The sequence below is a fragment of the Triturus cristatus genome, chromosome 10 (genome assembly GCF_964204655.1).
Source record: "Triturus cristatus chromosome 10, aTriCri1.1, whole genome shotgun sequence".
NCBI lineage: Eukaryota > Metazoa > Chordata > Amphibia > Caudata > Salamandridae > Triturus > Triturus cristatus.
Genome location: NC_140593.1, coordinates 571,278,924 through 571,294,478, shown reverse-complemented (window position 1 = coordinate 571,294,478; position 15,555 = coordinate 571,278,924). Strand labels below are relative to the sequence as shown.

The window sequence follows — 15,555 nt, the reverse complement described above, 5'->3', positions numbered from 1 at the left end:
TAGGGAGATTTGTGAAAAAAGGTGAAACTATATCATAGTATAGAGGAGCAACATTACACTACTCTTATCAAACTTTCTCAAATTTCCCATTAGAGGGACCTACTAAAAGAATTTGTGAAAAAGCCTTTAAATCAAGAATGTTCAGATCGTTTATGTCTAAACTGGCAGCTTTGTGGAAAGATGACTAAGCAAAAGAATTACAACATATGACATCTGAAGTTGTCCATGCGACCACACTACAGTTACCCAACTTGATAATGCTGCAAATCCTGCTTCATCTTTCTTAGAGAAGACATTAATGCAATTGGAAAATAATGCTGGCGTCATAAAAAGTAATACCCATCTGACTATAGGTACCTCAGAAGCCCAAATGAGAAGCAGTTTGAGCACTTGTGATCGTCTACCAATGTACCATGAAAGGGATGTCCAACTTCAGAAATGAGTGGCTTACCTGTAGAGGTAGAGTGTGACCTTAGAAAAAAGATGAAAAGATAGACTTTGTGTGAGCTGACTCCCTTAATGAAAGTGATGTGTTGGAATCTAAACTTAATGTCAGGTGTCTCCAACCAGTCGAGTGCAAACTACCAGTAGCTCCCAGACACCTTCAAAGTAGCTTGCAGCCTTGAATTCATTTTTAAATAAGCACAGGGTCATAGTTTAATTTTTTAGTTAAGGGAATGCTGTGTTTACAGTAAGCAGATAGCAGGGCCTGATAATGAGCAGTGCTCAGTCAGATTTATGGTATTAACAAAAAGATAGGCGTCTGACCAAATAACCCCATTATACCTCTGGTAAAACAAGCTGCTTTACAGTCCTCCTGGACTAAGCTCGAAGGCTGCTCTCCACAGCTACCACTTAGAGAGCTTTCTAAGGTTGTCTAAGACCACTAAAATCACCATAAGGGTTGTCTGGATTGGTGCAGGGTGTCCACTTACATAAGTGTTCACCATATACCAAGCCAGCTTCTCACACATACCTTCAGTAACGCCTTATCTGGTAGAGACAGGACCGAGACGCAGATTCTAGATCTTTGAACTTCCAGGCGTCATGCTGGACCCAGAAGATTTTTCTTAGCAGTACCCCTGCACGCCGGTAGGTGGCGTTGGTAGACTCCGCGTGACGGCGTCTTGTTCATTGTGCTGTCGGTGTCGTCAATATAACCACCACTCTGGCTTGCTGCCATCAGTACTTTTCACGACTTTCCACGCCAGAAGCGCGGAGCCATTAAGTGACTGACCATGGTGTGTTAAACAGCTAGGGCCCTGAAGGGAAAAATCACTGACAAAAAAAATTCTGCCGTGTGGGGAGGATGGGTGAGTCTATAAGGAATCTCTGGCTAGATCATGTCTCCACCAGAAGGCGTTACCGAAGGTAAGTAACTTGTCCATCTGATAGCCCTATCTAGCCACAGATTCCTGACATTTGATCAGATACAAAAGCAATACCTTACCCAGAGGAGGGACTGCAGAAACTTTTTAGACCAGAAAATCCTGCAGAACAGAGTTGCCAAACAGGGCCTCCCTGCGAACCTGAGAATCCAGGCAATAGTGTCAGGCAAATGTGTGCAGAGACGCCCAGGTGGCAGCTTGGCATAAATCAGCAATCAGAGCACCAGGCTGAAAGGCTGTGATGCCTGCCTTTGCCTTGGTGGAATAGGCCCCAAGGCCTTCAGGATGCGGTTTCTTTGCCAAGGCATCACAGATATTTATACAGAGGATGACCGAACAAGAGATGGCCATCTTTTGAACAGCTTGCCTCTTCTTTGCTCCCAGGTATCCTGTACTCTTTAGTACGATCAAGGTAGGAACGATAACACTCTTTTTGGGTCCAGATAGTGCAGACGCTCCTCTTGCTTTGAAGGATGCGAAGGCAAATAGAAAGTGAGCAAAGAAACTGACTGCCCCAGATGAAAGATACAACCTTGGGCAGAAAGGACGCCCTGGTTCTTAGTACCACTTTTTCCAGAAAAGCGGTCAGGTAAGGAGGCTGTGAGGACAGTGCCTGCAGTTTGCTCACCCACCTAGAAGAGGTAATTGCCACCAAGAATGCTATTTTGATGGTGAGCAACCATAAAGGGCAATTGTGCATTGGCTCTAACAGTGCGCACATTGAGAAGGTAAGGACCAAATTAAGGTCCCATTGTGGCATAATAAAAGAGGAAGGGGGAAACAAATATGTTAACCCCTTCAGAAACCTCTGCACCAGAGGAGACTTAAAAAGTGAAGGCTAATATGGAAGCTAAAGAAAAGCAGAGAGGTCAGAAGGAGGTAGCCCTTCAAAGTGCCCAAGGCATAGCCCTGCTAGGCCAAAGAAAGGATTAACAGGAGGATATCCACCAGAGAGGCAGACAAGGGGTCAACAGACCTTTCTGTACAAAATTTACAAAATGTGTTCCATCAGCTGGCGTAGACCGATTTTATAGAGAGACACCTGGCTGCCAGAATAACGTCACAGACTTTGGGAGAAAGGTCAAAAGCTGTGAACTGTTGCCGCTCAATCTCCACGCATGGAGGCGGACAGTGGACATGATCGGGTGGAGTATCCTCCCCTGCTGCTGCAACAGAAGATCCTACCAAAGAGGCAACCTGATCGGAGGATCGATGCTCATGTCTAGAAGCTCAGGAAACCAAACTCTCCATGCCCAGTCCGGAACCACCAGAATCACTTATGTGCCGTCCCTCCTTGTCTTCTTGAGCACTCTGGGCAGGAGTGGTTTTGTCAGAAAGGCGTACAGGAGGCCTGAGGTCCACTAGCAACGAAAAGAGTCGCTGAGCGAGAGCCTCCTTGGAAACTCCGATGCACAAAACTGCTGACATTGTGCATTCTCTTCAGGGGCGAACAGATCTAACCTAGGCTCTCCCCACCGCAGAAAGACCTTGTGCTACCGCCGGATGGAGATGCCACTCGTGAACCGCAAAAAACATTCTGTTGAGCTCGTCCGCCCTGGTGTTCAGCGAACTGGCCAAGTCTTGAACCATCAGGGAAATGCCCTTGTCCGGTCAAGTCCAGAGACGCAGGGCCTCTTGACACACGGTCCACGACCCCACTCCGCCTTGCTTGTTGCAGTACCATATGGCAGTTGTGTTGTCAGTGAACACTTGAACTAGTCTCCTCTTGATTGACGGCAAGAAGGCTTTTAGTGCCAGCAGGATAGCTTGAAGCACCAACAGGTTTATATGGAGCCAAGCCTCCGCCGGAGACCAGAGTTCTCTTACATCCACCTACCCCAGATGGCCGCCCCATCACAGAAGGGAGGTGTCTGAACTAATGTGAGATCTGGGTAGGGAAAGTAAAGGGTTGAGGGATCAGCCCTTAATCCAATCGCAGTCTGTTAACCACCACTGCAGGTCTTTCGCAGTGCCCTCCGAAATCCGAACCAGGTTGCGGAGATTGACTCGATGCTGTGCCCATTGGAACCTCAGGTCCCACTGCAGAGCCCGCATGTGCCACCGAGCGTGGTTTAGTAGTAGGATGCAGGAGGCCATGAGGCCCAAAAGCCTCTGTCATTCTCAGCGAAATCCAAGATAGAGGCTGAAACATCATCATCATCGCCTTAATATCCTGGACTCGCGGTTCAGAAGGATAAGCCCAAAACTGCACTATGTCCACAAACACACCAATATAAAGGACCATCTGAGAGGGAGTCAGGTGCAGCTTTGGCACGTTGATAGTCAACGCCAGCGAATGCAGGAGGTTCGCCGTAGACTGAAGGAGGAAGATGACTGCTTAGGAAGAGCCTGCCTTCAACAACCAGTCGTCGAGATAGGGGAAGACTGTAACCCCTGATCCCTGCAGATTGGCTGCAACCACCGCCATCACCTTTGTCAACACCAGATGGGCGCTGGTGAGGCCAAAGGGGAGCACTGCAATTTCAAAGTGCTTGTAGCCCACCGTAAACCGCAGGTAGCGACGATGGACAGGCAGGATACGAATATGAAAATAGGCATCCTGCAAGTCCAGCTCTACCATCCAGTCTCACGGGTCAAGGGCAGACAGGACCTGAGTTAGGGTGAGCATCTTGAACTTCTCCTTTTTGAGGAAGTAATTGAGGCCTCGGAGGTCTAGGGTAGGAAGAAAGGCCTCCGTCGTCTCTGGGGACCATTAAATAGCGGGAATAACGACCACAGCTCATTTCTGCCCTGGGAACCCTCTCTATACCTCCCTTGGCCAAGAGTCTTGACTTCCTCACAGAGCAGGGCAAGGTGTTCCTCAGTCAGGGAATCATACACTGGAGGCATAGATGGAGGGTAATCTTGAAGGGAAGGGAGTAGCCCCTTCGGACTATCTGCAACACCCACCTGTCCGATGAAATGATATACCAGTGGTGGAGATGATGGCGTACTCTGCCACAGACTGCCCATAAATGATCATGTGGAATCGGACTAGGAAGGTTTTTTGGTTGAGAAGGGGGATCGTGGTTGGCCCGCATTGTGGCCTCCCTACCCACAGGTTTGTGGTAAAAAAAAGTCCATAAAAAATGACAGAGGGTAGCTCTCTTCAACGGATCAGCGCTGGCCAGCACTGAAAGAAAAGAACTGATGTCAGTGCCCAGAGTGGCAGTTAAATTGATGACGTGGACATCACGACAATCAACACGACGCAGACTACGTCACGCGGAGTCGACCGACACCACCTATAGGCGCACAGGGGTAGTGCTAAGAAAAATCTTCTCAATCCAGCCTGACGCCTGGAAATGCAAAGGTAAGGAATCTGTGGCTAGATGTCTATCAGATAAGGATAAAGTAGTCTATAATAAATTGAATGGGTGTACATTTTGGTCTCATAGAAACATACAGGCTTTGGACAAATGTCTTAAAATAGCTAGTTTAGGCCCCACTGATGTGTTTCATAATGGCAAGAATTAAATTTTGAGGTACACTCCTGTTTTTTCACAATGAAATACCTTCTTTTTCACTGCTAACCAATGGTGCTACACCGCTACATATGCCGTCGGCATCCGTCAATCATAAATCGCTAATAATGTATCCAGCATTTCCGCCTAAATGCAGTGTGCACTGTTCACAATTATGATTTATCAATCTTATGAATCACAGTACTACCATTCTACTTTTTGTAATTTTAATCTCTACTTTTGATGAATCTGTTGCTTTTGAAGCAGAATATACCATTTACGAAATTCATTAACATTCATCAAAATCACATTTGAATTGTTTTAAAGACCAACGAAATTACAATATACAGTATTGTCTTCCATATTAAAACATTAATTATCATCCTGACCAAATATACTCATCCCACCAAATATATATTCAAAAGCGTACAAGTAAGAGGAGTAGTATCTTGCTTACCCTCTCGAAGTGAAGGGAAGTGCCTCTGAGGTTATAGCAGGTGTACACTACAGGCAAGCTGCCAGGTGAGGCAACATGAAGGGGTTCGGGTTTACAAGTGGGGAAGGAAATGGCTGAATAAATGAGTCGGGCACTCAAGAAGGTCAAAGTCGCTCATTAAAGCCTACTCATAGGAATCACTAACAGCGTTCGGCATAATCATGTACCCGCGTCTGTTAAACCTGGAGTAACCGGGTCCTGGAGAGAAGCCATGCTCCAATAGTGAAAAGGCTGTCACTCCGGTATCTGACTACGTCAGACGTGGACGGGAGAACCAATATTATTGTCCGATTGACATGGACCCCTCAGCTAGACTCCCCACCAGAATCGAAATTGCTCATAACTGGGGCAGAGACAGAAGGATGGATCATGAAAAATGAGGCCGATTTCTCCTGTATAACATTCAACGCAGGATTCCATACTTTTACACTCATCCTAAGATCTACAAGGGCATCACGCAGACACCAGGCAACCCCATTGTCTCCAGTATTTGAGCACGGTTGCTTTCTGGTACCAGTTACTCCAGGTTTAGCAGACGCAGGTAGGTGTTTATGCTGAACGAGCCAAGTGGTCCCTGTTTGCTTTAATGAGCAACTAGGACCTCTCCTTGAGCACCTGACTCCTTTATTCTGCTATCTCCTTCCACACTTGTAATCCAGAACCCCTTCATGTTGCCTCACCTGACAGGTCGCCTGTAGGATACGCCTGCTATAACCTCAGAGGAACTCCCCTTCACTTCGAGAGGGTAAGCAAGATACTACTCCTCAACTTTTCCTTATACACTTTGAGATATATATTCGGTGAGATGAGTTTATTTGGTCTTGCTAAAGATAATACATATTTCTTTGGGCACTTGATCGTTCATTCACTAAAAACATTTTTCTGGTTGAGTGACAGTTGTGATAGGATCTCCCACCACACAAGTAGCAGAGCCTCATTCTTAACGTGCCACCATAATCAAGCCACGGCATACTCCTTATGGCGGATATATGCTTACACTATCTTTTCTTATTTGTCTCTTTCAGGTTGGACTGATTATATAAAATAATTTTTCTCCGCACCGTACTACTTAGTCATTACTCGACTAAGATCCAGGGAGGCTCCGCCCTGTTTAAGAAATATTTGTGTTTATTCATTTTTTTCACACAATACCTGGTTCTGATGAAATGCAGTGGATCCCTTCTGGACCAATAGGGCTTGAAACATGTTGACCCCATTCACTGCACCAACAATTCTAACCAAACTATTTCCTTATTAGCGGAAAGTAGAAGTTTGGCTTTTGTTTTTACTCTATCCGGTGGACCCAGGAATAAAAACGTTTTATTGTGCACCACCGTGATATTTTTAACTCACTATCACACTAGTGCCACAGAATCGCACTCACCATTACGGAGTTTTTTTTTACTTAAGTAGATCTCCAACAAAGAGCCCTCAAGTCGGGCCTGTGGGGTATTGCAGTGCTGACCATACGAGGAGCAAAAACACCCAGTGATGAAGCACTACACCTTCTCAGGTGTGTGAGGGTAACTTTTCCAAATAAAGGGATGCCCCCCAACCTATACAGCTATCGTGAGAAACTTCCCCCTCTCCCCCACCCTTCTGTTTTCCGAATCCAATTTGGCTGGACTCTCCTTCAGAAAAAGCTATCCCCTGGGTGTTTTACATAAGCATCTCATTAGGACTCCATACTTTGGTATAAAAAGCAGATGCGTTCCCTTTATGCGTTAGGGTGCAAAGATAGAAGGAAACATTTTAAACCATCTACAATGTTTTTTGGGGCTTTAAAAAAGGCTAATCAGGAAATAAATCTTTTAGTTAGCGAGCAATCTCAAATTCCAACAATACTGGGAGAAATGTACCACCTCAAGCCTAAAAGTCAGATTGAAAAAGATTGACCGTAGTAAGGGAGAGGATAGATGGATTCATTTAAGGGATGCTGTGGTCTCCGATCACGCAATATTTAAATAATAGAGTAGCTGCTCAAACAATTCCGACATTGGATGACGAATGGATCTAGTTTATCTCTGATTTGTATGCTTGTAATCAACCACACACAAAGGGGAGAAGGACAAATTCCTACACCAACCTCCCCAAACTTCATACACACAAAAGAGGTAGGAATGTAAATGTAACACTTGTTTAGCTTAAGTGGCATGTGCTAGATGCGGAAAACTGTCCTCACCCACAAATTGTACATCGTAGGGCTTGCTAACTGACACCCCTGCGCTGACCAAAGCCTGGGGTGGAGCAAAGGGAAGGGGCAGCATGCCACAATTTGTGGGTGAGGGCATTTTTTCTGCATATAGCACATTCTACTTCAACTAATTAAGTGTTAAATTTACATTCCTAACTCTCTTTTGTGTGTATGTTGTATGCTTGTAATCCCTGTAGTAATGTTGTGCCGGTTTTAAGCATTGATACTGACTCCTTAATGTTATGCGGTCCTCCTCTGGTTAAGGAAACCAAAGGTTATATTAAGGGAACAAGAATCTCTGGTGCCATGGGTTCTGATGAATTTCCAATTGCCCTTATTAAGTAGGAGGTTTCTATAGGGGCTTCTTTTTCACATCCGCTATTTGTGTTTTTTTGACCAGCGCTATTCCATCTTCTTGGAAAGGGAGCATTAAAGTCCCTTTGTGTAAAAAGGAAAAAAAACTCTCCAGCCAGTTATAGGCAAATAGCCCTTTATGTGCTTGGTTTAATGTGCCGACAAGTAGTTTATTTTCGAAATGTATTCTCCTGCATCTTCAAAAATGGGCATTTAGAAGTAACATTATACCGTCAGAACAGGCCAGTTTTAAAAGAATAACGGCACTTTAAATAATATTGAGGCCTTCAGACATTCACAAAAGTATCCACAAATGGGGAGGCGTGGCTTCACCATGCAGCAAGACAGCCGCTCACTAAGAGGGCTATGCCGGCCGAGAACATAAACCTGCATTAATCTGCCGTAAAAAGGGAACACACATCGCATAAAATGAGAGTGTACCTGCATTAAGCCTGCTGGCGCAGGCTAGTCCCGATCTGGTGTCCGTGACACTTACCAGACGTTGGTGAGCAGAGACAGGGGACTGGGCTTATATAATCGGGCCTGTGAAGGCAGAGGACACACGCTGTGAGGCTCCAGGCTGCCTCGCACCGTGGACTCCCTGAATTGATCCTACCCAGATCTAGCTCTGAGGGTGGTGCCGGGGGGAGCCGCAGCGGCATACCTGAAGATGATTTGACCCTGTGCCCATCGGCAGATCCTGCACCAGCCCAGCTACAAAACAGATAGAGGTCGTATGATCATGGCGAGCGACCGCAGGTGAGGAGACAAGGGAGTCCTGCGATAGTCACTGTCTCACTGATCCACTGCATGCCCTAACTGCGGTCCTGGCTTCTATCTCGGGCCTGTGGGGTATCCGGCTGCGGGGGCCTGCACCGCCGGGGCTGGCGGGCTACTAGGTCGAGCGGCTGGGCATACAGACTTACCTTGCTCCAGAAAACCTCAAGTACTTGCGGTGTTTCCTGGCAATGGGTTCTTGAAAGTACACCTCTTAGAGGTCTATGGTGCTTGCTGTAACTGGGGGGTAGATCTGATGCAATGCAGCATCTGAAATGTTTCTCGCTGAATCCAATTGTTGGCTATTTTTTGTTGAGAATGGGTCTGAATTTGTTCTCGTCTTTCTTCTTCACCAGAAAACATCTGGAGTAGATGCTTGTACCCGGTTATTTGTGCGGAACAACCTCCATCGCATACTTCTGCAGTAAGATGTTGACTTCTGCCTGAAGCATGAGAAGATGTTGATTAGAAGATTTTGGTGGAATGGTCAGAGGAAGGTTTATGAATATGACAACCATTTGAACAATATTCAGAACCCAGGCGCTGCAGGAAGCTGGCTCTGTATATACTATCCCAAAGTAAAGTATAGTGTGCGCAGAGTCCAGGGAGTCCCCAGAGGTATAGCAGAGGCTAAATTAGTTAAATACTAACAGCTCTCTTTGTGGTAGTGTGGGCAAGCAGTTAGGCTTATCAAGAGGGTGTATTAAGCATTTATTGTATTCACTCAATCAAGACTGATGCACACACTCAGACTGAACCCAGACCAATTGGGTAAGTATACATTTATTTTAATCCTAGAACCAAGCATGACTTGGTACGGGTAGGTAAAGGAATATGCTACTTACCAGTATGCATCTGTTCTTGGCATGTAGAGCTGCAGATCTACACACTTTTGCATAGATCGCCATCTGGTGTTGGGCCCGGATGTTTGCAGTTTGTTTTTCCTCTTGGAAAGTCTTTGGAAGTCACGAGGTCGGTGACTCCTCCCATGGTCCGTATTGCGCATAGGCTTCGGCTCCATCCTCAGATCGTTTTTCGCCAACAGGGAAAGATGGAGCGTAGCAATATTAGTGAAGAAACCCATGTGTTGCATCTAAATAAGATAGACTGGAACAGATACAGGTAGCTGGGTAGGCGGGTGGGCGTGTGTAGATCTGCAGCTCTACATGCCAACAACAGATGCATACTGGTAAGTAGCATATTCCGTTCGAGGCATATGAGCTGCAGATTACACACTTTTGCATAGACTATATAGCAGTTCCCAACCCTAGCGGCGACCACCAGTATCTGTTGCAGTGGTTTGAAATAGTGTTTTTTGTACAGCCTGGCCCACACTAGATTGTTGCTTGGTTTGCACATCTACACAGTAATGTTTAGTGAAAGTGTGCGGTGTTGACCATGTAGCTGCTTTGCAGATATCATCTAATGGGATGTTCCCTAGAAAAGCCATAGAAGCCCCTATCTTTCGTGTAGAGTGGGCTTTAGGGGGAACAGATAGCTTCATTTGCCTTGTGGTAGCAAATCTGTATGCATTTTACAATCCACCTAGCTATCCCTGATTTAGAGATGGGGTTGCCTTTATGTGGTGGAGAGAAAGAGACAAACAGTTGTTTTGCCTTTCTGAAAGGTTGTGTTCTCTGGATATAGTAAAGTAAGGCCCTTTTAACATCCAATGTGTGTGGAGCCCATTCTGCAACAGTTTGAGGTTGCGAGAAAAAAAACGGTAATTCTACAGATTGGTTTAGATGAAAGGGGGAAATTACTTTGGGTAGGAATTCTGGGTTGGTACGGAGAACCTTGTTTGGGTGCATTTGGAGAAAAAGTTCTTGTATAGTAAGTGCTTGTATCTCACTGACCCTTCTAAGGGAAGTGATGGCTACAAGGAAAGCGGTTTTCCATGTGAGAAATTGCAGTTCACATTTATGCAAAGGGTCGAAATGCGGTCCCATTAGCCTTGTGAGAACTATATTTAAGTTCCACACAGGTGAGGGTGGTACTCTGGGGGAATTATTCGTTTGAGGCCTTCCATGAAGGCATTAATGGCAGGCACTCTGAAAAGTGACAGGTGCTGTCTGTTTTGTAGGTAAGCGGCAATTGCTGCGAGGTGTAGCCGAATGGATGTATATGCTAGGTTACACCTTTGTAGATGTAGCATATGACGTGCTGTATAGATACGTCTAGAAGGTCGATTGTGTTATTGCAATAAACAACAAATCTTTTCCATTTTGCAGCGTAGCAGGCTCTAGTAGTAGGGCGTCTAGCTTCTCTGATGACGTTCATACAGTCAAAGGGAAGGTTAAGGTATCCGAATTCTAAGATCTCAGGAGCCAGATCGCAAGGTTGAGCTGAGCTGTGTCCGGGTGTCTGATCTCTCCATGGTTCTGTGTTAGGAGGCATGGTGAGAGGTGTAACTTTGGGTGTGGCACTACCGAGAGTTCCAGCAGCGTGGTGTACCACGGTTGTCTGGCCCATGTTGGAAATACTAGAAGCAGTGTGAGGGAGTGCTGTTGTAGCTTTCGCACCACTAATGGAATTAGTGGGAGAGGTGGAAAGGCGTACGCAAATTTGCCTGACCAGTTCATCCATATCGCATTGCCTTTGGACAATGGGTGTGGGTATCTGGCGGCGAAGCTTGGGCATTTTTTGTTTTGGTGGGTGGTGAAGAGGTCTATGTGTGGATGCCCCCACATCTGAAAGAACGGGTGAAGAACCTGCGGGTGAAGTTCACACTCGTGGATCTGCTGCGTCTGTCTGCTGAGCAGATCTGCCATGGTGTTTTGGATTCCTGGGACATGTTGGGCTAGGAGAAAGATTTTGTGTGGAATTGCCCATCTCCATATGCTCTGTGCTAGTTGAGAGCTGTGGAGAGTGTGTGCCGCCTTGTTTTTGAATGTAGTACATGGCCGCCATGTTATCTGTGCGAATAAGGACTGCCTTGCCTAAAATCTGTGTCTGAAAGGATTTCAGGGCTAGAAAGATTGCCAGTAACTCCAGATGGTTGATGTGGAGTAAGGATTAGTTACTTACCTGTAATCCTAGTTCTCTTCCAGGGGTATCCTCATCAAAGTCATAAGCATTAGAATATTCCCGCCCATGCGCCCATGAATAAGAGGACGATACAGGGTGAGTCTTCCTTGCCGCTGCTACTATGACAGAGTCTGCAGGAGGGTCCATCTTAACAAAGACCGGGTCAGAGGTAGCCGGCTTATATTTCTTAAGGATGCGAGCCGGCACCGCCTTGATGGTTGCTGGGGTTAATAAGGTGTCCATGACAGGTTCCAGGAACCAATGGGAGCAGCGGCCGAGACGCAGTCTTCTGATGCAATGTCTCGAAAATCACCGACGTTGTGACTTGCGGGACTGACATCTCAATGTTGAGCTTCTGCGCCCCCCTCTGCAGAACCTCATGGTAGGTGTTGATATCGTCTATGGGAGAGACCCTAGACACTGGGCTGTCCGATAGCGTGGGGGAGTAATACCTCTTTGAGGATTGGGTGGAGGAAGTCAAGGAAGTAGATGGTGTTCTTCTACCTCGTCGATGATCACGGGCCCGTGATCTGACTGCACGATCTTCTCGCCTGGGGGAGCGCGATCTATGGCGCTGTGTCTCAGGTGACTTCTTGCGTGCTTGCCTGGGAGGGCTCACTCTGTCCACTTCGTCCCCCAACCTTTGAAGCGGGGATCTATGCGCCAGACTGGCATACTCTTGCATCCTTCTTGTAGCCCCTGAGCCCTGCCAGTGACGACCGGGCAGAAGCCATCTGGGCGACAGTGGAACCGCAGCAGTGGTCTTGCGTTGTCTTTAAGGAGACCTGTCGACATGGCTAGCCACTTCCCTTTGTGTAGCTGACCTTGGAGAAGCTCTGGATGAGTGAGAGGATGAATGGCGCGAAGCTGACTCCGTCACTATGACCACCGATCCATCCCCAGACCTCACAGAGGCCTGTTTCGACGTCGAGCGTGCTCTGGACGTCGATCTGTGCTTCTGTATTCGGGCTTGGCGGGCCTCCCGTGTGAAGCCGTATCGACGGCGACCTGTGCCGAGAAGAATGATGCCTCGACGTCGAACGGCGATGTGAAGCAGACGACGGAGGGACTCTCTCACTGGACGCCGAACGTCGTCTAGACGACGGCGGAGCTGCGTCCAATCTCGACGTAGACTATCTGCGCGACGACGGCTGAGGGGTATTTCTCGCCCTCGAATCCGAACGCCGTCGAGACGACGACGGAGACCTCACCCTCGACGCCGATCGCCGCCTGGTTGACGACGGCGGACGAGTCTTCAACGTCGACGGCGTACCTTTTCTCGATGGCGAGCCCGCTGTCTAAGGTCTTTTCTTGGAAATATGAACCACCTGAAGATCTTTTGGCAGCGCCGAGCCCGACACTGAAGCAGAAGGACAAGAGGACTTGCTTCTAGAAGGCGTTCTAGACCTCTTGGAGCCCTTCTGCACTGGAGATCTTCCTCTAGATGGTTTACCTGCCAGGCCATACAGGCGAATCCTTTCCCTGTCCTTCAAATTTCTTCTGGACAGGTTCTGGCAGTGAGGGCAGGTCGTAGGATCATGGTCCTCCAGTAGACAAAGGATACAGACCCTATAAGAATCAGTCTTGGCCTTCTTTTTGCCACAAGAAGGGCAAGGGCCAAAAAGAGATGGCATTTTAAGATATTAAAAAATGCCCGAACCTGTCAAAAAAGACAGCCTCTCACTTTAACTGATGTAAAACGTCGAAGTAAAGAATAAAAGTTGTGAAAAGTGAAAATATTTTCTGACAAAAATCAGAAAAGTGAGTGGAGCTGTGTTGCCAGGATCCTTCCTGAAGGAGCCGGAAAGAACAACTGACCTAACTGTCACCCCTGAGGCATGATGGGAAGTTGGGGGTCAGGTGTGCCTTAAAGGCACGGTGTCAGTTTATTGCTATGCAGCTATAAGTTAGCTTTTCAGTCTTTTTTTACTGGGTGTTTGCAATGCAGCCTGGGAGCTTCCTATGCTTTGTGATTTATGAGGATTTCTACTGTGTGCTGTGCATTAAAACAGTTTCTGAAACAAGTTTCGCTATTGTTTTCTCCTGTTTCTAATGCATTTTTCATGAGACAGAGACAGATACATATATATACACACACATATATACACACACACATATACACACACACATATATACACACACATATATACACACATATATACACACATATACACATATATATATACACATATATATATACACATACATATACACACATACATATACACACATACATATACACACATACATATACACATACATATACACATACATATACACATACACACACATACATATACACATATATATATATATGTATATGGGGCACATATAATATAGTGTTTCCGGGGTCCCGCGCATGGGCGGGAATATTCTAATGCTTATGACTATTGATGAGGATCCCCTGGAAGAGAAATTTTGTTGCGGTGTCCATGTGCCCTGCACTGTGAGGTGTAGTAGATGAGCTCCCCAGCCGGAGAGCGATGAGTCTGTTAAGATTATTTGTGGAACCGGGTCCAGGAACGGTCGACCTCTGGAAAGATTTGTGGTGTTCCACCACTGCAGAGAGCGATGGGTGCGACCGTCTACCAACACCAGATCTGTCAGTTACCCCTGGGCCTGGTTCCATTGGCGCACTAAGCACTCTTGGAGTGGACGCATCTAGAGTCTTGCCTGAGGCACTATGAAAATGCAAGAGGCCATCATCCCTATGATTTGCTTAAACACTCTTGCTGGGAGAGAGTGTTGAGGTATGAATCTTTGACGCAAAGCCTGAATGCTTGCAATCCTGGCAGGATTGGGGTAGGCTATGGCTTTTGAGGTGTCTATGGTGGCTTTTGGTGGTTCACTGTGAAACCTAGCTGGTGAAGTAGTTGGATTGTAGTGGCGGTGTGATGTACACATTGGGTGAAGGACGCTGCTTTTATTAGCCAGTCGTCCAAATATGGGAAGACGTGAATGTGCGGTCTTCTGAGGTGTGCCGCCACTACCGCTAGGCACTTGGTGAATACCCTTGGTGCTGTTGTGACCCCGAATGGGAGCACCTTGAACTGGTAGTGTTGCCCGTCCACTACAAATCTGAGGTACTTTCTGTGAGCATGGTGTACTGGAATGTGAAAGTATGCATCTTTCAAGTCCAGTGTGGTGAGAAAGTCGTTCTGGGAGAGGAGCGGAAGTACCTGCTGAAGTGTTACCATGTGGAAATGGTCCGAATGTATGTATGTGTTTAGAGGCCGGAGATCTAAGATAGGTCGTAGAGTCTGGTCTCTTTTTGATATCAGAAAAAATAGGGAGTAGACCCCTAAATTTTGTTGATTGGCGGGGACTTGTTCTATCGCCTGTTTTTGTAGGAGGGAGATTACCTCCTGTTTTAGTAATGTGGAATGTTCTTGTGACCTTGAGCGTTGCATGGGTGGAATGTTTGGGGGGGTAGATGTCAATTCTAGGCAGTACCCTGAACAAATAATTTGGGTCACCCATCTGTCTGAGGTGATGGTCTCCCAGACGTGAAGGAAATTTTGTAGCCTGCCCCGATCGGAGTGGGATGGTCTGGAGGGAGCAGGGGGAAGTCATTGGGTAGGCGGTGTGGCAGAGCAGGCGGTATTTGTTTTGCCTCTGCATTTATTGTTATTGCCTCTATATCCGCCTCTTTGATAACCCCTTGTGAAGGTGGATTGAGCAGGGGATTTGTAGGACGTGGACGCGCTATCTGAGGAGTAGCCTCTGGCCGTGCCCCGAAAGGAAGAGCGGCGAAAGGAGCGCCTAGGAGGGTGTGACTGCAAGGCTCCCATAGATTTCGCCGTATCTGGGTCCTTCATCTTCTCGAGGGCCTCATCTACCTATGGGCCGAATAGA

General features: G+C 46.8%; 1 protein-coding gene across 3 annotated transcripts in view; it reads right to left on the bottom strand.

Annotated features, from left to right (window-relative positions):
- Window positions 1-15,555, bottom strand: part of ABCC1 (ATP binding cassette subfamily C member 1 (ABCC1 blood group)) — a 1,390,768-nt gene that overhangs the window by 645,389 nt on the left and 729,824 nt on the right. The window lies entirely within an intron of this gene.